At 46.5% G+C, this 27,298-nt stretch overlaps 1 long non-coding RNA gene across 1 annotated transcript; it reads right to left on the bottom strand.

The window, feature by feature from the left end:
- Nucleotides 1-1,082: 1,082 nt before the first annotated feature.
- LOC142830853 (uncharacterized) lies at nucleotides 1,083-26,539 on the bottom strand. The gene is made up of 3 exons (XR_012906381.1): nucleotides 26,473-26,539; nucleotides 25,749-25,925; nucleotides 1,083-1,243 (listed from the first exon to the last, which is right to left on the bottom strand). It is a non-coding gene; the product is annotated as an uncharacterized LOC142830853 (long non-coding RNA).
- Between the last annotated feature and the right edge of the window lie 759 nt (nucleotides 26,540-27,298).

The following is a 27,298-nucleotide window of genomic DNA, read 5'->3' as shown; positions in this document are numbered from 1 at the left end:
AAAACATGTAGATGGTATCATGAGCTTTCGTGGGCACAGCCCACTTCTTCAGATGACCAGAGCCCACGAAAGCTCATGATACCATCTACATCAGTAGTTTCCAAACTTTTTGTCACCACGCCCTCTTTTTGATTTTTGAAAAACCCTCACGCCCCCCCTCCAAAAAATAGCAGCAAAACTTGTTGAGAGGGGAAAAAAAGGAACTTTGACCAGGGCTGCAAAATTTGATATGGGGGGGGGGGAGGGAAGGAGGCTGGGTCGCCTCGTGTCCCCCCTGGAATTTCTTCATGCCTCCCAGTTTGGTCACCCATGATCTACATGTTTTGTTAGTCTATAAAGTGCTACCAGACTATTTTTTTTTCTGTAACAGACTAACTCGGCTACCCCCTGAAGCTTCTGAACAATTTGTTAGAGTACTTCTACACTGCATGCTTATTTTGAAATAAGCTGTTCAGAAATAGTTATTCCAAAATAGCTTATTTTGAAATAGCAGGTCTACACTGCAGGGAAGCCTCAACATTAGTCCAAGGCAGGCTTCCCCAATGTAGACACGCTATCTCGATTTAGGCGTTGTTGAGGAATAACTTTGAATGGCCCTGATGAGGGGCTATTTTGAAATAGCAGAAGTAGAGCATCTACACACTCCTTATTTCGAAATAGCTATTTTGGAATAGGCGTTATTTCTTAAAAAATGAGGTTTATAGATTTCTCAATAAGCCATCCATTATTTCAAAATTATTTCAAAATAATGGAATGGCTGTGTAGACCCTCGCATTGTTATTTCGTAAAAAAGCTAGTTATCTCAAAATAATGGTGCAGTGCAGATGCACCCTAAGTGTCAGGAAATATTATTTCCAAACAGTCTTGTAGACATATAGTCTGTGTAAAACTTATCCTCAGCAAAGGAATGTCTTTTAACAGCCCATACAGCTCTTAAAATTTTACTCTGAAGAGTCTGAGAGTCACATTGCCATGGCAGACATCTGTCTGCCCATTGATCTTCAGCAAGCTAGTGGCATGTTGCACAATTTTCAGGAGCCTTATGGCCTCACAGAAATATGTTCCTATTTTAGAGACTGTTTTCAATTACCTTCATTTTATTTCAAAGGAGTTTGTTTTCATTATTCCTGTAATCAATGCACCAGGGTACACTCAGGGAGCTGCAGTCTCTGAAAGTCTAAAGGCAGCATTTTCAGACTGTAAATGAATGATATTGGTATCTGTCTTCTCCACAGCATTCCTCCTGGAAGGAAACACACCAGATAACTTTTGAAAACTAAAATAATTGAAGGAATGAAGAAGGAAATAGGACTGAGGCAATGTCATCATGTATTTAATTTGAAGTGCTTTGGGTTGAGAAGTTGTACTATTGGTGTCAAGGGTAAAATCTATCAAGCACCTTCCAATATCACAGTTTTTACTTTTTGTTTGCAGAGAATTTTAGCAACCTAATCACAGAAATGTAAATAATAATGCTTTACTATGTATAATGTACAATCTAAACAAATTTAAATTCTAATGGGTCAGTCACATTACATTGACACTTTGTGCTCTGCTTCCAGAAGCTCAGCATATGTGTCAAAGAAGGGATCACTCACATATCACCGAAATGCTGACTTAACTAGGACACTGGGGCTAATATCGCTTGGGGGGAAAAAATTTCAAAGGATCTTAAAGTAAGGCTGCAATTGTACAGCTCATCCAAATAATGGCACCTCCAGTAACAAACCCCCATATTCAGTCCCCTAATTCAGACGAAAGTGTTACCCACATTTCCAACAGCCTCTAGGTTTCCCAGAAAAGTTTCCCATTCAAATACTGAAGAGCGCCTGTATCATTTCTGAAATCTGACTCCAGATCACAGCCTGGGGTGGGATGGCTGCTGACATGTAAATGTGAAAACAAATACTGGTCTATTTTGTGATTTACAATCCAAACAAATGTCCTTCTAGAACTTGGAGGACATTGAAGGGAGAAGTAGTATTGTAAGGTATAATTCTATTGACTAAAGTGACGTATTTTCCAATCATTCACATTCCAGAGCCAGTTTAACAGCAGTTTCTCTTATCAATCATTGATACATCTTGCGCTAGACAGATAACTTAAAAAAAAGAGAAAAGGAAACAAAAAGCAATGGTCTGCCAAGTTAAAACATCAATAGATTCATCTTGTGATTTTGAATCAATTTCTGCAGACAAGGTCAGTTAAGTTACATGCTTTCAATGCTTTACTCTGGCTGACAACCTGCTGGTCATAATGCAAGAACTCAAGAGCTTAAATAGATTTTTCTGGCATGGAGTGCCATCTGGCACCAAACACAATCTTATAAATGCTGTTCCTTTGCTCTGCTTTTACAGAACTAGTGATGATATAATTGCAAGTCTTGTAAATTTTCAGTAACAGAGTTAATATGATAGTACCTGTCTATACAAAAGGTATTGAGGTGTATGTTGCCAGAGGCAGATCCTTTGCAATCCAAAACTTCAAATTATAATTGCAGCTCCAATACAGGAAAATTCTCTAGTATAGGAAATACAGTATAATTCCATTCCTTTTCAATACAATTAAAACTTAGCAGGATTCAGTTTCTTTGCTTGAGGAATTGCATTCACGGTTGGTTTGTCTCTTAGCATTTAGTGAAGTATTACTTTAAGTAACAATTGACTGGAGGTAGTGTTACTGGCCCAAATTCAGATCTAATTTATCGTGGTACAAAAGAAATTGGAGTCTGATTTTTTTAGACCAGTCTGCTTACCACTCTGCAGTAATATTGTGATGTGCACAGATAGAGCCCCAAATAAGATAATTTAATTATTTCATGTGTGGCCAAAGTCAGAAGTTGACCTCCAAAAGGGAAGGGCCAGTGACCCAGCCCATTGCACACTTAGTCCCCTTCAAGCATCTTTTCAAAGCTTTTGCTGAATGTTTCAGTCTTTGTGTTAAAAAGCTCCTTTCCTGACAGTGGCCTCATTGGGAAAACAAGATTGCAGAGATTCTGTAGTAAGGACAACATTATTAGTGAAGCAGCTTCAGAGATGTTTAAGCAGTCAAACACTTTTATAATCACAGGTTTGAAGCTCTGACACAAATCTATACTAAAGGATTCCATCACATTTATCTTCTACACGATTTAGCTGAATGTGCCTCAAAATGCCTCAGAAAAGAGCTGCTGATATTCTCAAGAGAAGTATGACGACTTTGGTCCAAACTTATTTTTGACACGGTAATGTTTTTGTGTCAGTGCAAACATTCTTTTAATACAGCACAACTACAATTAATTTCACAGTACACTTATGTGCAACAAATTTGAACGTACCCTACATTTTCACCATATTTTTATGCTTCTAGAGTACAAAATATTCTGCAAAAATTAAAGAAAGCTATTATATCAGATTCTGATTTTTAAATGGTTTGAAATCCAAACAAGCTCCACTGAAGTCAATGGACTTTGTGTAACTGGGAACAGAGCCTGGACCATTGATTATAGTGAAGGGCTTTCTAGTTGAATCTCCTAGAAGATTCTGAACATATGTGGTACTTTTATGGACATAATAAGTTGTACCTCTGAGCTGAGCCTTTTCTGTACAACACTATAATCCTTATCATTTAGGCAGTATTCTTGGCAAGTCCCAGCTTTTTGTAATTCTGCAGTTACAAAATTGCCATTCTGCCACAGAAACCTCCATGGACTGTTGAAGCAGGCTAAAAATGAAGGGTCATATGGTCTTAACAATACTCCAGCACACAAGAGAGCAAAGGCTCATTACTTGTCCAAGAGCAGGATTGGGTGGAGAGGGGGTTGGTCAGAGCAGTAGTCAAGACAGTTTAAGGAAATGAACTTTTGGCATAGCCATTGGCAGCTTTTATGCAACAAAAGTATCTCAACAAAGCACAGACTTGGCGTGAGAAATGTAATCATACAGTAACACTGTACATGGCTTGCTCCCCTTGGAAAACATCATAAATTGCATGGCAATACATAATAATAATGCTGAGCACTTATAAGTGAATATCATCTAAGCATTAAAAAGCCATTTACAATCATGAATAAATGAAGTCTCACAACATACCTGTGGGGTAGGAAAATGTTATTTTTGCTTAATGAAGAGCATGGCAAAGCCAGGGAAAGAATCCTGCTCTCCAGACTCTCAGGGTTGGGCTTTAAACATAAGAACATCATCCCTTTTGGGGCATGTGTTAAGGCTTCAGCATTAACTTTGCTTCTCAGGTTCGCTCACAACAGCAGACAGAGTTCAAGCACTCCTTTGGCTTGGGGGAATAAAAGATACCAATGTATGCAAGCCAATCCTGCTGCCAGTGCAAGGTGGGAATGAAAGCTGAATGTTGAAGTAGATGCTATGGTATGCACAAACTTATTTTTGTCTTCAGGGTTTAGTACAATGTTCTCTTGAACCCTCATGCATCATAGAGTTGAATAACCATTCCCCCTCCTACACCTGCATTGATGATAGTCCTGGCATTAAAATGTATGGTTTATTTCCTTTTCCCAGAAATCCACTGCCTTTCCATGTTTCTCCCTTATGGGTATAGCTTGACAGTGGCGGGGAAGGGAGGTTCGGGATACCAGAGGTATCCCGAAAAAACTCTGCTGCATCTAGGGAATGCATTTGCTCTTCTGCTTTTTTCTGTGGAAAAGCAAACACGCTTTTTCGGAAGCTCCTGTATTCCTCGTTCTATGAGGAAGAAGAGAGCTTTTGAAACAGGGTTTTTTTCTAACATTTGGCCCAGTCTAGATGGGCCAAATGTCGGAAAAGCCTCTTCCGACAAAAGAAACGGAAAAAGGTATGCAAAATGCGCATTTTGCATACCTTTTTCTAACAAAAACTTGTAGTCTAACCGCACCCTATTTGTGCTTTTTCTTGGGAAAAGATGTCCCAGCCTAATGAAGTCATTTCTGTCTCTTCACAAAACAGAGATGGGACCAAGGACTGGATTCTTCATTCTGCAAACATTCTGGTCGCTACCTCGAGGCTGATGTCAGAAATATCAGACACAACTCCAGCCAAATGCCATCAGCTTCACCATGGATTAAGCAAAATCAAGAAAAAGATGATGAGTGGTGGAGCAAAAGGCACTGTATTTCATAAGCCTTTAAAATTATACTGCTAGATTACTGAGCAACATGTTGGTACTTTTTATAGGAGAGTTAACCTTTTCCCCTTTTTTGCTAGTCCAGAGTATGTGTGTAAACTGGGGGAGGGGAGGTTAGGTGAAAGGGGGAGGCACTACAGGTTGACCCTCTCTAGTTTGGCACCCTTGGGACCTGACTGGTACCAAAAAAGAGAATTTGCTGAACATCAGGAGGTTAATATTGTCTAGCAGCATTACCAACAATCCCAGGGTATGTCTACACTAGCACCCTCTTTCGAGAGAGGGATGCAAATGCAACTGAGCAAAATTGCAAATGAAGCGCGGATTTGAATTTCCCATGCTTCATTTGTATATTCACGCTAAGGCGCTATTTCGAAATAGCGCTATTTCAAAAAAAGAAACGCTGTCTAGACGTGGTTATTTCAAAAGAAAACCCTTCTTCTGAAATAATCCTTATTCCTCCTACAACGAGGTTTACCAGTTATTTTGGAAGAAGTGTTTTCTTTCAAAATAACCATGTCTAGACAGTGATTCTTTTTTTCGAAATAGCACTATTTTGAAATAGCGCCATAACATGAATATGCAAATGAAGCACGGGAAATTAAAATCTGTGCTTCATTTGCAATTTCTCTCAGCTGCATTTGTATTCCTCTCTCGAAAGAGTGTGCAAGTGTAGACATACCCCCACTGCTTAATAGACCCTTAAAAAACATTTAGGGGTAAATTAGAACTAAATAACATCACAGACCACTGAGAGTCAGGACTGGTGATGGCGTACAACTTTATGTGACTGCGGGACACATGGCCACACCCACGATAAGTGGACATCTGGCTAACTAAAATCATGCCGGATCACATATATTGCTAGACCAGAGAGTACCAAACTAGAGAACATAAGAACATAAGAATGGCCGTACTGAGTCAGACCAAAGGTCCATCTAGCCCAGTATCCTGTCTGCCGACAGTGGCCAGCAGCAGGTGCCCCAGAGAGGGTGGACCGAAGACAATGATCAAGCGATTTGTCTCCTGCCATCCCTCTCCAGCCTCTGACAGACAGAGGACAAGGACACCATTTTATCCCCTGGCTAATAGCCTTTTATGGACCTAACCTCCATGAAATTATCTAGCTTTTCTTTAAACTCTATTATAGTCCTAGTCTTCACAGCCTCCTCTGGCAAGGAGTTCCACAGGTTGACTATACACTGAGGCTGTGTCCAGACTCAGGGGTTTTTTCGGGAAAAGTAGCCTTTTCCCAAAAAAACTTCCCCTGCGTCCAGACTCAAGCCGCGTTCTTTCGAAATAATTTCGAAAGAACGCGGCTTTTCTTTCGATGGCGGTAAACCTCGTTTCACGAGGAAGAACGTCTTCTTTCGAAAGTTCCTCTTTCGAAAGAAGGCGTTCTTCAATGTAAATAGGGCTTCCTCGAAAGAGAGCATCCAGACTCGCTGGGTGCTCTTTCGAAAAAGCGGATTGCTCTTTCGAAAGATCCGCCTGCAATCTAGACGCGATCTTTCGAAAGAGCCTCTTTCGAAAGAAGCCTGCAGTCTAGACATAGCCTGTGTGAAGAAGGACTTTCTTTTATTAGTTTTAAACCTGCTCCCCATTAATTTCATTTGGTGTCCTCTAGTTCTTCTATTTAGGGAATTAATAAATAACTTTTCTTTATCGGCCCTCTCCACACCACTCATGATTTTATAGACCTCTATCATATCCCGCCTCAGTCTCCCCTTTTCTAAGCTGAGAATTCCCAGTCTCTTTCACCTCTCCTCATATGGGACCCATTCCAAACCCCTAATCATTTTAGTTGCCCTTTTCTGAACCCTTTCCAAGGCCAAAATATCTTTTTTGAGTGAGGAGACCACATCTGTACACAGTATTCAAGATGTGGGCGTACCATAGTTTTATACAGGGGCAGTAAGATATTCTGGGTCCTATTTTCTATCCCTTTCCTAATAATTCCTAGCATCCTATTTGCCTTTTTGACCGCTGCTGCGTGGAAGTTTTCAGAGAACTGTCCACGATAACTCGAAGATCTCTTTCCTGATTTGTCGTAGCCAAATTATCCCCCATCATACTGTACGTATAGTTGAGCTTATTTCTCCTGATGTGCATTACTTTACACTTATCCACATTAAATTTCATTTACCATTTTGTTTCCCAATCACTGAGTTTGGTGAGATCTTCTTGGAGTCCCTCACAGTCTGCTTCTGTCTTGACTATCCTAGGGTATGTCTACACTACAAAGTTAGTTCATAGGCGCTACACTAGCGCTCCGTTAGTTCGAACTTAATTCGAACTAACGGAGCGCTTAGTTCGAACTAGGTAATCCTCATTCCACGAGGATTAAGCCTAGTTCGAACTTACTAGTTCGAATTAAGGGCTGTGTAGACCCTTAATTCGAACTAGTGGGAGGCTAGTCCTCCCCAGCTTTCCCTGGTGGCCACTCTTCAAAGTAGGAATAAGAGCCTCCGGAAAAGGGCGCTTTTTCCGGAGGATCGGGGCCAGTCTAGACGCTCTTTTCCGGCTTTTTTAAAAGCCAGAAAAAAGCGGCGGACATTTTTATTTAAATGCCGCAGGGGATATTTAAATCCCCCGCGGATTTCCCTACGACGACTCATGAAATTTACATGCCCCTTCCGGAAAAGGGGCCAGTGTAGACGTAGCCCCCCAGTTTTGTTCAATAAAGACAGATTCCATTTTTGAACACAATTGTCCTTTATTTTGTACATCAAGAAGAGGGGCTAGGGAAGGGTAAGTGGAAGGAGGTGAGAGAGGAATGGGATACGTGCCCCCGATGGGGAGGACTGGGTGGCTCTGCGGGCTTCTGGGGGTGGAAGCTCTCCTGCAGCCCCCCAATTGCCCCCTCTCCCCAGATGGCAGCCTGCGGCAAGTGCAGCCGGTCTGATGGCCAAGTGCTGTGATGTGCCCAGTGTGGGTACTCTGGGCACTCCAAGCCAGGACTGCTTTGCAAGTGGGGCACCCAGAGAACTGTCTGTCCGGGGTGGGGCTCGGGACCCTTTAAGCACAGCCCTCGGCTAGCCTGAGACAGCATCTCCACGCTCTATGTCCTCCTCTGATGCCCTGCCGGCACTGCTTCCTGCCATCCTCAAGCCTGGTTCAGGGTCCACTTAATGTGGACGCGCTAGTTCGAATTAGCAAAACACTAATTCGAACTAGTTTTTTAGTCTAGATCCGTTAGTTCGAATTAACTAATTTGAACTAAGTTAATTCGAATTAACGTTGTAGTGTAGACGTACCCCTAAACAGTTTTGTATCATCTGCAAACTTTACTACCTCACTGCTTACCCCTTAGTAGGTTCAACCCATACTGTTATTAAAAACTTAACATTTAAAAGACCTATTTAATAGCAATACTTTCCTGCCCCATTTAATAACCATTTAATGTATTGACTTCTCTATTTGATTTTAACACAAGCTCGCATAGTGCTTTTATGACTTGTTGGTATCTAATGTTCATGGAATGGAGAGTAGATTTAAATACAGCACTTATGGTAGCTCTGAAATGTGTGAAATTTATAATCATTTCAATATTCCTGTGAGATGAATCATATGCTCTATTCAAACATTCTGGCCAAGATTTTTTTTTAAAAGGCACTCAAAGTTAACATCCTAAATCTATATTTAGGCAGTTGAATAAAGAGTCTCATTTTCAAAAGCATTCAGCAGTTCCCATTGAAGTCAGCAAGCAAGACAAGTGACAAGAACTGGGTCCCACTGTTTCAAAGTGATGTCACTGTTTTAAACAAGTGTCGCTGTTGGATTTACATCATACATGTATAAGAAGAAAAGCAAGCTTAAACAGGGAGGAAATTGCAAATGGTCCAAAAACAATAAGTTGTTTTATTAATCTAACATATTTTTATCAGGCAATCATCCATTTTTTGTGTGTGTTATTCCCCTTTCAAGGTTTTTCCATTGAACCCCTTTGGATGGAATCTTCCTGACATGGAAAAATAAACAGTGATTTTTAAATCACCTCCTGTTGTTCCACAGAGTTATTTGAAGAGTCCCTCCTTAGAATTCTGGGACACATTCAGGAAAGAAGAGTTAAATTTGAAGATTTTACAGAAGCTTTGTTGGCATTGTGTATATTTTTTCCTGTTTTCTTTTGAGATGCTAGGAACATAAGAACACCCATACAGAGTCAGACAAAATGTCCATGAATCCCAATATCTGAGCTTTGGAATATGCATTTGATTCACACTTTCAAGTTTTTTGCCACAGCCAGAAGAACTAAAATCTTAATTTTGTTTTTAAATGAAAAGGAGAAAGTCTCATAATCACATAACTCCATGAATGCCAGGTACTCCAGAGGTAATGAACAGGAAATCATCAAGAGGTCCATCCTCTTTCACTCATTCCCAGCTTCTGGCAGGCAGAGGTTGAGGACACTTAAAAGCATGGTTTTGAATCCTTGAGCATCTTGGCTGCCATCAACGTATCTCATTCCTTTTTTAATCCTATTATAGTCTTGACCTTCACAACATCTACTGGCAAAAGAGTTCCATTGTCATATGTCAAGGTTCTTCCTATGGAAACCTTTTGTTTGACAGTAATCTTCAAAAGAACTTGTGAGAAAATACTTAAACATGCATGCAACGTTATAATTGTAGCCAACCACCACAAAGAGAAATCTACTGGCTACTTTTTGTTCAGGAACTTGCCAAAATCTATGGTTTGCTTTGCATATTAATACAAGGAGTTGAAATAAAGCTTCCATCAAGCATAAAAAAGAAGATTTGTGTGCAAAATGGCTAGGGCATCTGGTTTACACACTTAACAGTTGTAATATGGAATCTCTAAATCGTATCAGCAAATTACTCTTTTCATGCCCAGAGTTAGAGAATATAAATTAATCCCCAAACAAATCTCAAAATGTTTAAAATGAATTCTGTTTATCTGCCTAGCTACTAGTTTCGTCCGATCCCTGTCACATCTGAGTTCCTCCTTTAAAAGCCAAATGCATTTAAATGGACTTCATCTAATATCCAAAATAGTATTTCATTTTCTTTACAACACTCTATGTTAAAAAATCAAATTAAGCCTTTAGGGATCCAGACAGTTCTCTATTGACATATATTCCTTTTTCATCCTGTCTTCTGTTACTCTGACCAACCACACTGTCCAGAATACCTCCACCCTAGCCCAATATATGGGGTACTAGGCCTAGGATTTTCTTCAGCTTGTTTGGAAAAATGGCAAACAAAAAATTACTTGCTTCGGCCAGAAAAAAACAGCATGTAGTTCTTCATTTACAAAGCATCTTGTAAACAAGGAGTGCTTTCTGCTGCTTCTTTGCCCCCAGCCCAGGTCTGTACTCAGAGGGTGCATCTACACTGCAGGGCTTAAGCTACATCAATTGTGTACTTATTTCAAAAGAGTTTATTTTGAAATAGGGAGCATCTACACCAGGGGTGGGCAAAAGCGCCTCCGCGGGTTGATTCGGCCTGTGGAGGCCCTGCCACTCCCCCGCCCCCAAGCCAACTGATATGCACTCCTCGCAAGGTGGGAGGAGATGTCATGGGCTCCCTGCCCCCAAGCCCTGATTGGCCTGGGGACAGGAGGACCATGTGAAGTTTCCTGCACCCTCCCCACCCCCTCTGTGAGAAGCACATGCCACTTCAGAGTGCTGTACACTCGTGCAGGGCGGGGAGAGGGGGGAGGCAAAGGGACTCCCCATCCCCAGACCAACCATGGTCTGTGGGTGGGGTTGCCCAGAAGTGTACTGGCCCTGCCCCTTCTGGTTTAGACCCTGCCCCTTCTGGGCAGCCTGGGAGCACTTAAAAACTTTTTGAAGTGGCCCTGGCCAAAAATGATTGCCCAGCCCTGATCTACACAGCACTTATTTTGAAATAGAGCTATCTTCCTCCGATTTCCATTATTCCTTGTACAATAAGGGTAATAGGAATTGGAGTAAAAAGTCCTTCAGCTTGACAGTATTTTGACACTATTTTAAACTAACTGCCTGCTGTGTAGATGTGGTCCAAGTTATTTCAGAATAGTGTTGCAGTGTAGACACACCCTGAGTCTGTTTCCTCCGTGAACTGGGCAACTGTAGGAGAGACAAAACTTCCTCTTCCTTCAGAGACAGTCTCCCAGCTTGCCACTGACTTCTCTTTGGCTATGTCTACACTACAAAGAAAAGTCAGAAAAAGAGACACAAAGATACTCCTTTTCTTTCTAAAGAGGCTTTTCTGAAATTTGGCACATCTACACGGCACCAAATTTCATAAAAAACACTTCGTCACATCCCTTCTTCCTCGTAAAATGAGGTTTACAGGGATGGCGAAAGAGCATATCTGCTTTTCTGAATTTTTTTTTGGAAAAGCAGACGTATTCCTTGGAAATGGCATAGCTTTTCTGGGATATTTCCTGTATCCCAGAAAAGAACTGCAGTCTAGAAGTAGCCTATATACCTGTGATCTGACAAGCTCCTACTTAATTTTTTCCCTAATTACCTTAGTGTGGCTATGTGCCTTCCCTCATCACGAACTCTTTATATGACATATTATTGTAATTTCCCCACAAAAAATCTCTCTATTCCTTCACCCTATAACATACGCACATGCACACTAAAAGGCACTTCTCAGCAAGGCTACAGCACAGTTTTGCACTTGATAGGCCAAACTGTTTTGGAACAAACCTGAACAAATTAGTCAAAGGCTTTAATCATGACTTCAAAACACCTTTGTTGATTTCCCCCCAACATTTCCAGAAAAAAAAAATCCCACCCCGGGATGAGATGTTACATGTGAAATTTCTGAAGGATCTGTTTCTTTCTAGGCCCTGGTCTATACTAGGGGGTTATTTTGAAATAACACCCTCTTAGGTTGAATTTATAAACAGAGGATCCACACTACCAAGCCCGTTATTTTGAAATGTTTATTTCAAAATCTGTACTCCTGCTTTCCTCAGGGAATAATGGTTATTTTGAAATAGTTATTCTGAAATAGCGTTAGTGTGGATGCTCCAGTGCTGCTAATTCGAAATAACTGGCCTCCAAAAGCCTCTTGCAGCTGCAACTCTGACTGCTCTGGCCACATCTGGCATCTCCACTGCTCCCTTCCTCCTGCAGAACTTTAAAGTCCTGGTAGCAGGAGAAGAGCTTGTCCCACATGGTGAGCTGTGAAATCCCCGTGTGAGAGAGCAGATACCGAGGCAGCTATGAACAACCCCAATGTTCTGGAAGACCCTCCCATAGCTGCCAACACTCCAGCTGTTCCTTTGGCTGCCACAGGCCAGGGACACAGGAGAACTCCAGCCTGGACTGGTGCAGAGATCCTGGACCTCATCGAGCTCAGGAGGGAGGGATCTCTGCATCAAGAAGAGAAATACCGAAGTCTACAGCTGGATTGCTACCAGCCTGGCTGACAAAGACCACACCCAGCCACTCGACCAAGGCCAGATGAAAATAAAAGAGCTCCAGCAGGCCTACCACAAGGCCAGGGAGCAGAGCGGATGCTCTGGGGAGGCACCACAAGGCTGCTGCTATATGGCCAGCTGGATGCCATCCTGGGAGTTGGGTCGATCGCATCCCACACCATCGTTTTAGAGTCTGGCCAGGACACACCTGGTATCAGCCTCCAGGAGGGCAGGGTGGTGGATGAGGATGAGGAGCAGGCGAAGGAGAAAAAGGAGGAGGAAGAGGAAGAGGCCAGCCAGGCAACCACGCCTGCCAGCCCGGACCTGCTTCTCACCCTGGAGCCAGTCTCCTGCCCCCTCTCCCCCCGATGTCTCCCAGGTGTCAGAGGAACCTGGGGAAGGCAGTTCAGGTGAGTTCCATTGCTTTCCATATACACACACAGGGGCAGGCAGTGGGCTGCAAGGGGCTGGGTTCTCCTCGCTCGGCCTACTAAGCCTGTGGGTTGCACAACTGCCTATGCATGTGGGTGCACATGGAGCGCCAGTCTGGAGCACTCAGCCTCATGGCACTCTCACTCAGGAACCCCTTTGTCCTTCTCACAAGGTTCTTCCTGCCTTACTCTGGCCGCTATAGTGGGGCACCTTCCCATGCAAGCCACCACTAAGGAGTCTAGGGTCATGGATTAGGCTGATCGGCAAAGGGAAATGAAGCCGCAGGTTTACCTGCACCAGTTGACAAAGGCTTCCAGACTGCCCCGATCTGCCGACAAACAGCTGATCATCAGCTGGTCGGCAGAGCGCGGCAACCATTTAAATTTAAATGAAGTCGTGATTATTTAAATCACGGCTTCATTTCCCTCTGCCAATCAGCCTAATCTACATGCCTCTATCGACACCCCTACTGTCCTCTGTCTGTAAGCACTGCCCAGCAGGGGGGCCCCCTGAGGGCACCCATGACAGTGACCAAACCAGTTCTATTGGTTAAGGGAAGGGATGGAACAGAGGAAGTGAGTGTTGGGGGAAGGGTCAGTTTCTGTCTGGAATTATGAAGGAGATGGACTAAGGAGGGGGGCTGGGTGTCTAAGGGCCAAGGCACCCCATCTAAAAGGGTCTGAGGAATCCTGGTCCAGACTCCTGTAGCCACGTCACGTCTAGGCTGTGCTGTATCCTGGAAAAGCAATAAACCCTCTCTATTCTACTGGCTGGAGGAGACTGTTCTTGCGGCTACAGGGCTGCATGATCAGGGGGAACCCCAACTCGCCATCACAGAGGGTCGTGCCCACATTCAGTCAGCATTCTCTCCTGGTTCAGTGCAGTCATGTGCAGGAGACTGATCCCATGCATGAGAACCTACAGGGGGCAAGAGGAAGAGGGGAACCCAGTAGCAGCATCAAGCGGCATCTGCCGTTCACACACACCTACTACAAGCTGGCTTTATTATTTGTTCTGTAGGGGTAGGGAAAGGGGGAAGGGAGAGGTGGGGGATGACAGACACACAGAGAATGCAGGGGCCCCTTGTGGAGAGGCTCGGGGGAGAGTCTCACAACCAGCCTTCCACACAACTCTCCCTCGAGGCCTGTCTGATGAATACTGCCCCTTGATGTGCTCTCTGAATGGCACTGATGTCCAGTTTTTCAAATTCCCTGGCCAGACGTTCAGTCTCAGCCCCCCACCCTGGCAGAAAAGTCTCCCCCTTACTGTCACATAGGTTGTGGAGCACACAGCAGGCCACTACCATGAAGGGGATGTTGCACTCATTGCAGTCCAGGTGGGTGAGGAGACTCCTGAGCTTCCCCTTTAAATGGCTGATCACACATTCGACAATGATGCGGCACCTGCTCAGCCTGCTGTTCAAGTGCTCCTTTCTGGGGTCCAGGCACCCATGTAGGGCTTCATGAGCCAGAGGAACAAAGGGCAGGCTGTGTCACCCAGGATGATGATGAATATGTCCACCTCCATGGCTCTGATGGTGCGGTCATGGGAAAAAGTGCAGATGTGCGTCTTTTGGAACAGGCAGGCGTTCTAGAAGATATGGGTGTTGTGTGCCTTTCCCAACCATCCAGCAACTGATGTTGGTGAAGTGTCCCTTGTGATCCATAAGGAGCTGCAGCACAATGGAGAAGTACCCCTTTCTGTTGATGAACTCCGAGGCCTGGTGGTCTTGGGCTAGCATGGGGATGTGTGTGCTGTCTATGCCTCTCCCTTCCCCCCCCCCCCCCCCCACACACAGTTGGGGAAGCCCATGGCAGCAAAGCCATAGACAATGCTGTCTGCATTCCCCAGAGTGATAGCCCTCCGTAGTAGCATGTGATTGATGCCTTTGCTACTTATATGAGCATGGCCCCTGACTGGATTTCCTCACATTGAACTGGTTCCTAATGGAGCAGTAGCTGTCTAGCATGGTGAGCTTTCACAGAGCAATGGCCATGCACTTCTTCATGGGGATGTCAGGTTGCATGCGAGTATCCTGTCACTTGAGGGTAGGGGTGAGCCATTCTCAGAGCTCCAGGAAGGTGGCCTTCCGCATATGGAAGTTCTGCATCCATGGCTAGTCACCTCATACTGGCAGGACTATGCAGTTCCACCAGTCTGAGGTCATCTCCTGCCACCAGAAGTGACGTTCCACAGTGTCCCGTGGATTGAGGGGTATGCACAGCAGCAGGAGTGCCAGGACCTGGGTGAGCAGAGCCAGCAGTTCATCCTGCAGGTTCTGGTCCTCGTCCCTCTGGAGCAACATGTGAGCAGTCTGGAAATACTGTGCCATGAGGCGCAGCACAAGACTGTGAACCTCACATTGCTTTGCAGCAGCTCTGGCTACGTGCTGCGGCATCTTCAAAGGCAAGCAGAGTGCAAGACAGCACATGCCCACTGCATCCCTTTTGTGTCCCATGAGGGGGGAGGCAATGGAGGAGTTGTGTGTGAGACCCAGGCATAGAGAGGAGCCCCTGAAAGCACGCATTGCAGCTTGTCTGACCAAGCAGCCACAGGATGTATCTGCCTTCCTGGTGCCCTCCCCAGAGTGCTTCCAGGGGCTGTAAGTCCGAGGCAGGCTCCAATTAGTGTGGACACGCTATTTTGGAATAATTCTAACTAATTTTGATGCTTCCCTGTAGTGGGGACATGCTATTTCAATTTTGTTAAATCAGGAGTTATGATGTTGATTTTAACAATTTCAAAATAATTTCCTAGTGTAGACGTGCCGTAGGGATGTTATTGGGAGGATTGGAAAAATCAGATTTACAGTGAGAAACTGTTACCACTCTATGAACCAAATAATATAGCTCCTCTCACACTTTTCTCCAATTATCCTAGACATTTGAAAATATAAAACATGGAAACCTAAAATTGCAGTAACATTACAGTACCCCTATTGTCAATCTGTATTTTTGCTGTATCTTTTCCAAATTCAGAGCTGCTGGCTAAAAGGGCAACAGTCAGTGAAGGCACGGGATACTTAAATTGGCAGTTTTTCTTCTTTTGAAATCCTTAACAAAATAACTTTAAAAAAAAAAGTCAATTAGCATGCAAGAGTCAGATGTAACCCAAAAAATGACTTTCTTTCAGAGCTAATAACTGTGACTTTTTCTCCACTTCTGGAATGCCTCCTAACAACAAAATGCCATATTCAAAACCAGATTTCCAAACACACAAATGAAAAAATCTGTGCCTTGCTGGCAATTTATTCCACATTCACTAAAAGAATCTTTGGGTCTGCACATTAACTAAACCTGGCAAACATATTTAATTATGTAACATAGCCGCATTCAAAGCTTAAAAAAATCTGTCTCTTTGTCATGGGGAATGTATGTAGTGTAGTATTCACAGAGGGTACGTCTACACTACAGCGCTAGTTCGAACTAACTTAGTTCGAATTAGTTAATTCGAACTAAGCTAGTTCGAACTAACGCATCTAGAACTAAAAACTAGTTCGAACTAGCGTTTTGCTAGTTCGAACTAGTAAGTCCACATTGAGTGGACTCTGAACAGGGCTTAATGATGGCCGGAAGCAGTGCCGGCAGGGCATAAAAGGAGGACTTAGAGCGTGGAGATACTGTCTCAGGCTAGCCGAGGGCTGCGCTTAAAGGGTCCCGACCCCCACCCCGGACACACAGTTCTAAGGGGTGCCCCGCTTGCAAAGAAGTTCTGGCTTGGAGTGCCCTGAGTGCCCACACTGGGCACATCACACCACTCGGCCATCAGCCCGGCTGCACTTGCCGCAGGCTGGCATCTGGGGAGAGGGGGCAATTGGGGGGCTGCAGGAGAGCTTCCACCCCCAGAAGCCCGCAGAGCCAGCCCAGTCCTCCCCATCGGGGGCTCGTGCCCCATTCCTCCCTCACCTTCTTCCACTTGCCCTTCCCTAGCCCCCCTTCTTATTGATGTACAAAATAAAGCTAATGTTTCTTCCAACATTGACTCTGTCTTTATTGAAAAAAACTGGGGGAGACTGGGAAAAGGAGGTGGGAGAGGGGAAGAGAAAGGCTGGGAGAGGGGAGGGCAACTAACATGATCAGGGGTTGGGAACAGGTCCCAGATGAAGAGAGGCTACAGAGACTGGGACTGTTCAGCTTAGAAAAGAGGAGACGGAGGGGGGACAGGATAGAGGTCTCTAAAAGCAGGGGTTGGGTGGAGAGGGTGCATTCAGAAAAGTTCTTCCTGAGTTCCCATAAAGAAGGACTAGAGGACACCAAAGGAAAGGAATGGGTAGCAGGCTTGAAACTAGTAAGAGAAAGTTGTTGTTCACAAAGCAAATAGTTAACCTGTGGAACTCCTTGCTGCAGGAGGCTGTGAAGGCTAGAACTAGAACAGAGTTTAAAGGGAAGTGAGATCAAGTGATGGAGGTTGGGTCCATGGAGTCCTATTAGCCAGAGGGTAGGAGTGGTGTCCCTGCCCAAAGTTTGTGGAAGGCTGGAGAGGGATGGCACGAGACAAATGGCTTGGTCATTGTCTTCGGTCCATCCCCTCCAGGGTCCCTAGGGTTGGCCGCTGTTGGCAGAGAGGCTACTGGGCTAGATGGACCTTTGGTCTGACCCAGGACGGCCATTGTAAGCTCAGGGCTCAGGGTCGGGGGTCTCAGTGGACCCCCTTGATTTTCATGCACACCTGGTCCTGGGTGGCCAGGCTGGCAGCTCTCCTGCCCTAGACGGCCACTTTCCTGTGCCTAGTGCGGAGATCGTGGACGAGGTCCACGATGTCCGCACTAGCCCAGGAAGGTGCCCGCCTCTTGCGGTCCAGGGCAAGCTCCCGGGAGCCGCCAGCCTGGTCCCGGCAAGAGGGGGTGGGCTGGGAGGCATCGGGTGGGTGGCTCTGTGCCGTGCCAGGTGCAGGGTCTGCTAGCTGGGTGCTGGCAGGCTTGCACCTGGCACGGGCACCGTAGCCAGCCCGTGCCCCTTTAAGGGGTCCGGGGCCGGGAGGGGGGCATAGAGTTTCCCTGGTGTTGGCCAGAGTGGCCACCAGGGAAACCTGGGGAGGGCTAGCCTCCCACTAGTTCGAACTAAAGGGCTACACAGCCCTTAGTTCGAACTAGCTAGTTCGAACTAGGCGTTAGTCCTCGTAAAATGAGGTTTTCCTAGTTCGAACTAAGCGCTCCGCTAGTTCGATTCAAATTCGAACTAGCGGAGCGCTAGTGTAGCGCATAGGAAAGTTAGTTCGAACTAACGTCCGTTAGTTCGAACTAACTTTCTAGTGTAGACATACCCAGACTGTTTCTGTATACTCCATGGAGGTCAGAAGGGGGTGGAAATAGCAGAAGAGCCAAACCCCTACTACAGTTTAAACTTCACTAGAAACCAACTGCCCAGAAACATCCAACTCTCCTCTTCTACAAACAATTTGTCACTGCAACCGAGGGCTATGTCTACACTGGCAGCTTCTTGTGCAAGAACATCTTGCGCAAGGGTTCTTGTGCAAGAAGTCTTGCGCAAGAAAACATCCACACTGCTGTGCGTTTGCGCAAGAGTGCCCATGGCAGTGTGGACACTCTCTTGCGCAAGAAAGCTCTGATGGCCATTTTAGCCATAGGCATAGGCGTGCACAGCACATTTCATTAGGGTGTGAACCCAAAGCATTTTTTAAAAATGTACTGTGACCCCCTTTAGGCTGTTCTGACTCCTGCCCTTTTCACTGCCCTCAGCCCTCCTGAGACCTGCCCTGCTCCATCAGCCCTTCTCTACCCCCTGTGCCCACTCCTCCAGTAGCCCCACTCTGATCATGTGAGCTATCCCTCCTCATCCCCTCTCCTAACACTTCCCTCTACATACCTGCCCTGCCTCTCTCCTCTGGTGCTGGTCCCTCCCCTGCAGGTGTTTGCCCTCTGCTTCACCCGCAGAATCCCCTGGCACCTGCACCTTCCCTTAGCCCTGGGTCCTCCTGGTGCCTCCCCCTTCCCTCACTATCCCTGCCCCCTTTTTCCCTGGTGCCCACCCCCTCACCATCCTCTGCCTCCATTCCCCTCATGCCCGTGCCCTTACACATGCCTTGCTCCATCCCTGCCTTCCTCATGCACACCCCTTCTTTCAAGCCTTCTCCCGGCACCTCTCCCTTGTCCTCTAGCCCCCAGTGCCTTTACCCTCACCTCTCCCAGCATCACCCTGTCCCCTCTTCCACTGACACCTCCTTTCCTGCCCTTTTCCTCATTGTCTCCTCTTGGCCCCCTGGCATTTGTGTCTCCTCTACCCTGTCCCTTGGTGCCTTCCCCTTTCTTCTCCTGACCTGCCCCCGACCCTCACAGGCCCCTTCCTCTTCCACCCCTTCCTTTTATTTTTCCCCTCCCCCTCCCATCCCCTCCATTACCTTACCTTCGGCTTCTGCCTTCCTATTTGCGGGGCTGGAGTCAAAGCCGGCCCAAGCTACAGGCCGGCCGAGCCCTAGCCCGGGGCGCCTCAGGGGCACCCCGCCATGCTGCCGGGCCAGGCGGGGTCACCCCCGGGTGCCTCAGGGCACCACGCTGTGAGGCCGGGCTGGGCGGGGGCACTCCCGGGCACCTCAAGGGCGCTGCGCCATGCTGCCGGGCCGGGCAGGGGTGCCCCAGGGTACCTCAGGGGTACCGTGCCATGCTGCTGGGCCAGGTGGGGGCGCTCCTGGGAGCATCAGGGGCGCCATGCCGAACTGCCGGGCTGGGAGGGGGCACTCCTGGGTGCCTCAGGGGTGCCGCACTGTGCTGCCGTGCTGGGCAGAGGTGCTCCCGGGCGCCTCAGGGGTGCTGCGTGGTGCTGCCGGGCCAGGTGGGGCCCAGGGTGCAAAAATGGCTCAGGCTAGCCGGCCCGAGACATTAGGGTGTGCCTGGGCACACATGGCACACCCCATGCCCATGCCTATGGCCATAGGGCTTTCTTGCACAAGAAATCCCTGCCGAGCATCCACACTGCCCTCTTGCGCAAGAACTCCTGCGCAAGAGGGCTTACACCTGATAAAAAAGAGTGTAGCTCTTGCACAAGAAGCCCTCTCTTACCATGCCATAATGTAAATTTCCTTGTGTAAGAGTGGGCGGGCAGTGTGGACGCTTTGCAGATTCTTGCACAAGAACGGCTGTACTTGCGCAAGAAGCCGCGAGTGTAGACATAGCCTAGGTGTTTGTCACTTCCTGGTTAGACTTCTACACGTTAGTCCATCTTGGAGTGAACATGAGTCCTACACAGAGACTGCAGTTTGTACAGCATTTTTCACTGCAGGACTAAATCCAAAGTACTGGTCCTCGTCTAATGATTATGTCTACACAGCAGCGTTATTTCAGAGTAACTAACATTATTCTGAAATAACATAGGCTGTGTCTAGACTACACCTCTCTGTTGACAGAGAGATGTAGATTAGGCATGTCGAAATTGCTAATAAAGCAGGGATTTAAATATCCTGTGCTTCATTAGCATAAACATGACCACCACTTTTTTTCGAAAGAGAGCTTTTTCGAAAAAAAAAAGCAGCAGTCTAGATGAGGATCTGTCGAAAATAAACCCTTTTTCAACAGATCCTTTAAATCTCATATTTTGAGGAATTCAGGAGCTGTCGAAAAAGGGTTTATTTTCGACAGATCCGCGTCTAGACTGCTGGATTTTTTTCGAAAAAGCTCCATTTCGAAAAAAGCGGTGGCCATGTTTATGCTAATGAAGCACGGGATATTTAAATCCCTGCTTCATTAGCAATTTTGATGTGCTTGATTTGCATCCCTCTGTCGACAGAGGGATGTAGTCTAGATGTAGCCATAGTGTGCATCTATACAGCAAGCAGTTATTTTGACTTAACGTTGAAATAATGGTGAGCCAGAGGAGTAAGGGAAGTCAGAGGAAGTGTGCTACATATTGACATAACTCAAGTTGTGTAACTTATTTCTGCTTTAGCTCTGCTGTGTAGTCATGCTCTAAGTGGATTAGGATCTGGGTATCTCAGGGTATGTCTACACTACAAAGTTAGTTCGAACTAACGGACGTTAGTTCGAACTAACTTTAATAGGTGCTACACTAGCGCTCCGCTAGTTCGAATTTGAATCGAACTAGGGGAGCGCTTAGTTCGAACTAGGTAAACCTCATTTTACGAGGACTAACGCCTAGTTCGAACTAGCTAGTTCGAACTAAGGGCTGTGTAGCCCTTTAGTTCGAACTAGTGGGAGGCTAGCCCTTCCCAGGTTCCCCCTGGTGGCCTCTCTGGGCACAACCAGGAAAACTCTTCTCCTCTCCCCCAGCCCCGGGCCCTTAAAGGGGTAGACTCTGGCCAGACGGCACTGGAGTCAGCCAGCCCTGCCAGGAGTCTCTGCCCCGAACCAGTGGCCCCACCATGAGCCAGGCAGCCAGTGGGAGTGACATGTCCCCTGCCCAGTCCCCCAGCACCCAGGGGCCAGCCAGGGGCCGTAGACGGCGCGCGGCCTCCTGGACTAGTGCGGAGGTCATGGACCTCATTGAGGTTTGGGGGCAGGCCCCCAACGTCCATGATCTCCGCACTAGGAGGAGGAATGCGGCCGTCTATGGGCGCATAGCAGCCGCCATGGCCACCAGGGGACACAGGCGCACCCAGGAGCAGGTGCGCATTAAAATTAAAAAGCTGCGCCAGGCGTACGCCAGGGCCACCAGGGGTGGCGCCACAGCAGGGGCTGCCACCTGCCCCTACTTCTCTGCCCTCAACCGACTCTTGGGGGGCAGGGCGGTCCGTGCCAGCCTGGGGGACAGCGAGCCGGGACTGGAGGGCCCTGACCCGGGCACACCGGAGGGGCCACCGCAGGATGTCCCAGCACCGGAGTCGGCAGGGTCGTCCAGGGAGACCGTACCGGGTAAGTAGTTTGAATTAAGTAGTTCGGGGGGGGAGGTGGCAGGGAGACCAGGGACCGCGCGCGTGGGCCATGCCTTCCACGGATCACGCAGACACCTGTACACGTGCGAGCACGTGCCATGCCACCCTTGGGCAGGTGGCTCCAGCTGCGTGACACCCAGGGGCCATTGCCCAATAGGCACATGCTTGTGCAAAGAGACGTGACATGCTCCCGACCCCGGGGCAGGACCCAGCAGGATGATTTCCCTTCACATGTCCCCTCTACACGGAGGCAGGGGACATCTCCCCTTTCCCCCCACCGCCCCGGCCACACTATACATGGCACAGGGACATGGGTGCGGTCTTGGGGCAGCTTCCAGTCCCGGGGAGAGCCAGACATCCTGACCATGGCCTCTGTACAAGCACAGCGGCTGTGACGGTGCAGGACATGGTCACCCTCACGTTGCGGAGTTGGGGAGGGGGCTGGGCATCATCCTCTGCGTCCCCAGGGAGAACTGACCCCTTCTCTTCTTTCTCTACAGCTGCACCAGCTGCTCGTGCAGGGCGCACCACCCCGCCTGGGACATGCTCCCGCACCCGCGGCCTGCTCCGGACTGCCAGCACGGAGCAGGAATACTGGGACCAGCACCTTGGGGCCCTGCAAGCCGTGCACCGCACACTGCGGTCATGGATGCAGGAAGACCTGCAGGTCCGCCACGAGCTGCTGTCTGAGGTCCGAGGGCTGAGCACCAACCTGCAGCTCCTGCTGCAGAGCATGGTGCCCCGTGCTGATCCTGCACCAGCTGTCCCCCCAACTGCTGTCCCTCCTCCCACTCCTGCTCCCCCTCCCACCTCTCCCTCCTCAACCCCCACAACCTCTTCCTCAATGTCCACACCCCCCACCTCAACCTCCGCACCCTCCACCCCATCGCCCCGGGGACGCCGAGGCCCCCTCCCTCGCTGTACTGGGAGGCGGTCGGCCCGGCGAGACCCCCACCCCTGATCCTTCAGTTTCCCCACCCCCTCCTTTCCCTTGCTTCCCCCTTTCAGCTCCCTCCTCCCAGTTTTCCCCCTCCCCTCTCCCAGCCTCTCTCTTCCCCTCTCCCACCTCCTTTTCCCAGTTTCCCCGAGTTTTGTTAAATAAACAGAGTTTCTATTTTTGAACACATGTGTCCTTTATTTTGTACATCAATAAGAAGGGGGGCTAGGGAAGGGTAAGTGGAAGGAGGTGAGGGAGGAATGGGGCACGAGCCCCCGATGGGGAGGACTGGGCTGGCTCTGCGGGTTCTGGGGGTGGAAGCTCTCCTGCAGCCCCCCGATTGTCCCCTCTCCCCAGATGGCAGCATGCGGCAAGTGCAGCCGGTCTGATGGCCGAGTGGTGTGATGTGCCCAGTGTGGGTACTTCGGGCACTCCAAGCCAGGACTGGTTTGTAAGCGGGGCACCCCTGAGAACTGTCTGTCCGGGGTGGGGGTCGGGACCCTTTAAGCGCAGCCCTCGGCTAGCCTGAGACAGCATCTCCACGCTCTAAGTCCTCCTCTGATGCCCTGCCAGCACTGCTTCCGGCCATCCTTAAGCCCTGTTCAGAGTCCACTCAATGTGGACTTGCTAGTTCGAATTAGCAAAACGCTAGTTCGAACTAGTTTTTAGTTCTAGATGCGTTAGTTCGAACTAGCTTAGTTCGAATTAACTAATTCGAACTAAGTTAGTTCGAACTAGCGCTGTAGTGTAGACGTACCCTCAGAGACTGTGCCAGCGTCCACAATGCAGCAGGAGAGCAGGGATCTGTAAATACAATAGGGTAGGGAGAGCCTCAGTTTACACTTTCACACAGCATGGGTAACGCATTGTCAGTGGAAGGATTCCAGCTGTGATCTTGGTAGAAGATGACACAGCACTGACAATATTCAGATGTAAATCCAAAGCTCACCTTTTTGCTAACACTTACTCTCAGTAACAACATTTCCTCATGGCCTGCATCCAACAGAGATGAAAAGTGATTTAAAAGAGAGCACAGAAAGAGAGAAGATGATAAAGAAAAAAGAAAAAGCTTTGTTAGAGCCAAGACTGTGTGACACAGTGAATCTCCAGTATTTTATGAATGACAATGACTAGAAACTAACACTTTATACCATTAGAAATCTAGGGTACTGTGATGCTTTATGCCAGAATGTTTTCAAGTTGCTTACTTTCAGGGAAAATGAGAATGAGGACTTTATTTTGGCTTTTACAAGTAAAGCCCACGCTAAAGGAGATCTCCCAGAAACATTCTGGCTTGCTCATTTGGGTTACCTCCAGGAACTCTGAAGATCACCCACCAGAGAGGAAACTGTGATTATGACTAAGTGCATTGTAATTTAACCTCTGTGTGGCTTAGTATGAGAGGGGGAGCAGCATAGCCACTGCTTCACCTAGCCTCATGTAGTGTGAGTTGCTGGATCTTGCATGCCATGATGACAGGGACAGAGTGTATCAGTCCCTTGCATATTTGTGCAGGGAGTAGGGCTCTTTTAGTGCCTTCTCTCTTTCATGCCCACCATACAATGCAAGCTACAACCTAACCCTACGCTCACACATGGTCTAATTCCAATAGCCCGTGGTATTTTGAATTTCTCATCCCATTTTAAGGCAGAGGAAAATAACACCATTTTCTGAATGGTAGAATATTATTCCCCCATAAATTATAAGAGAGAAGCATTATACATTCTATGCAAATGCTACCAGAATAGGTGAAAACATCTTCATATATCTTTTGGAGATCAAATAGCTCCATTTATGCACAGTTTCATTCATCTCTGTGCTGTGAGAGTGGGTATACCTAGGGTTTGTCCTTAAAAGACTAGGGGCCTAATTCTGTACACTAGCTCAGAGAAAATTCTCAGTGAAATCTCTGGACTCTAAGATTTTGGTGTGTTTCAGGTTCCTGTGTAACTAATGTCAAGGAAGCTGAATGGATTTTAGCAACAATCCCTTGTTCTTTGTATTCTGTCGTTAGGCTGACAAGAAAAATTCCAAGAGCGCCCACAGTTTACCAGTGCATGGAATCCAAACTGAGCACAGGAGAGTCCATGAAGAACCCTGTGTACCATTCCCTTTCAGAGGTTTTCATTGTGCTTCGGAAATTCAAAGAATCTGGAATTTCTTCAGTGTGACGTATGTATTATTGCAAAGCTGAGTTTGGTGGGATGAAATGGATGACCTATTTAAATCCTACTGCCTTACTGCTTCAATGGCGATGTTTCGTTTTCCTCCCCTCCTTTTCCCTTTGTCAATGGCCTAAGAGCTTGGAAGATGGTTTTAGATTCAATGGTAGCTATTTTATATACTTGTTTGCTTTTTAAAATATGTACTCAGTTGAATACAAATATTTGGAACTGGCAATTTTTCATGGGGAAACCAAATATGAATAGAGTGTATGTCCCATCTCTATTTTTTTCCACAAGACTCTCGCTCACTAATGTGTGGTGAAGGCCTGCAAAGGGACTGTTTCCATAAAGTAAAGCTCCTTTCAGTTTGCAGCGTTACTGAGGTAAGGATGCTAAGAAGTTTTATAGTGAGTCACTGTGCAAATTTCAGATGGAAAAATGTGTTTAAAGGGATGCATCATGATGCAGGCACCACAGAATCCAGCCAATACAGGTCAGTACTTAGCAACTGTGTGTCATCTGTGCCCTGTTAGTACCTCAGTCCATGTTGTCTCAGCTTCATACAGGTGTTAGAAAACATGAGGGAGAAGAATGAGCAATAGGTGAGGACTCTGGAGGCAGGGGAATGGTTGCCCAAAACAACAACCACCCTATGTTCTTAAGCTCACAAGAATAAATGGAAAAAAGGCATGAATTCTCTGTAATTGACAATCTTTAAACTAACTTTGGATTTTTTTCTTATATGCTCTAAGAATTGTCTTGAGGACATTCTATGGCCTGAGTTATGCAGGCTACGTGATCACCACAATCCATTCAGGCCATGGAATCTATGAATCAGTAAGTTACAAAAACAAATACAATATTTCAGGGGTACTTGCTTTTGCTGAAGATGTTCTCGAATAAGATTCCCACCAGAGTACAATTCTCCACATGTTGCTCCAGTTGAACAGCAATAGCTCAGCAAGGGGGAAACCTCACTTGGAGGTAGATGTTCGTCACTAGTCAGCCTCATAATAACGGAAAGAACTCCAAGGACCTTGCCAAGAAGTGACAGTCTTGAAAGGCAGTAGATCAGCATGTTAGCAACTCCCTCAATGGGAACAGCTCACTAATAATGTATACATCTTTCCTTGGGAAAGTTCAGTCTCATGTGGCTACTTTTAAACAGGCACAATATAAAACACCTTTCCTTGAAAAAAAGATAAACCCATTTCAGTTTTGTACTTTTGTTGTCTAAAAAGAAGAAACCCACCTCCCAAGCAATGTGGAGTTTTTCATCATAGACGTGGCTGAAACAGTCATTTCTATAGTAGTCCTGAAGTGATTATTATTTAATTTAGTCTTTATAGAAATTCACTTATTGGTATCCACATTTTGTTAAGAGGTCAAGGTTGCTTACTGTGAGAAGCCAGCGTCTAGGTTTGCCACTGTGCTGACAGTGTATTCCTTTTGTTAAGTGTGCACAATGGGAATTCAAGATCAACTTGTGGCCCTGTTAAAGTTAATGATGGTAAAACTCCCATTGACTGCAGTGAGAAGAGTATTTGCCTCCCAGACTTGCAACTTTAACTGTGCACAACAATTAAAGAAACCTTTGCTTGCTAGTTTGCTGAGTAGAAGGGTATGAACTGGCTTCCTTCCTAGGAAGGTTTTCATTTGAACCCATGGCCAACAGCCATTGCTATAGCAACCAGAGTTTTAACAAAGGTAGTCACTGTCTCTATAATCATCAGGTGTCACTATAGCAACGGGAACCTCCAGAAAGAGAGAGAAAAAATTCTCAAACTGTCAGTTGGAAGAAAAGAGGTTTGTGAAAAAGGAGGTTGGGACCAAAAGAGCATAAAGATAAAACATGGCTTAAAGCAAAGACAAGTGATTGTCCGGAACTTGCACAAACAACAGACAAGAGAAGAGAGAGAATGAGAGAGCAGAGGGCAGAGACTGGATCAGAGATAAGAGAGACAGAGAGAAAGACAGAGAGAGAGAAAGAGAGAGAGCGAGCACTATAATGAAAGAAAGGGAAAGGGTGTCATAACATTTTAAAGTACAATATTTAGCTCCTTGGAAATTCATTATGGAGTAGATACAATTTGCTTTTTGGATATTTTTCTGAAGAATCTCTAAAGATTAACATCAATATTGAAAAATTACTGGGAAGGAAACTATTGAAAGGGTTATGTTCAAGAGTGATCATGTAGTACTCAATCTCATGTACAGATAGAGCATTCTAATGGAGTTCTCTATTTTATTAACAAATAGAATTGCTTTATATACAAATATACTCCATTATTCTGGAAATAATGGGTCTGGTTCTACTCTTGAGTCTCACCAGTGTAAATCAGAAAACTCCACTGAAGTCAATGGACTTACGTAGGGCAACACAGTACAATTGAAATCAGAATCAGGTCTGTGATTTCTTCACTAAAGA

Source organism: Pelodiscus sinensis, chromosome 10 (genome assembly GCF_049634645.1).
Source record: "Pelodiscus sinensis isolate JC-2024 chromosome 10, ASM4963464v1, whole genome shotgun sequence".
Classification (NCBI taxonomy): domain Eukaryota; kingdom Metazoa; phylum Chordata; order Testudines; family Trionychidae; genus Pelodiscus; species Pelodiscus sinensis.
The sequence above is the reverse complement of the archived record's forward strand: the minus strand, read 5'-3'. Positions and strand labels throughout refer to the sequence as shown.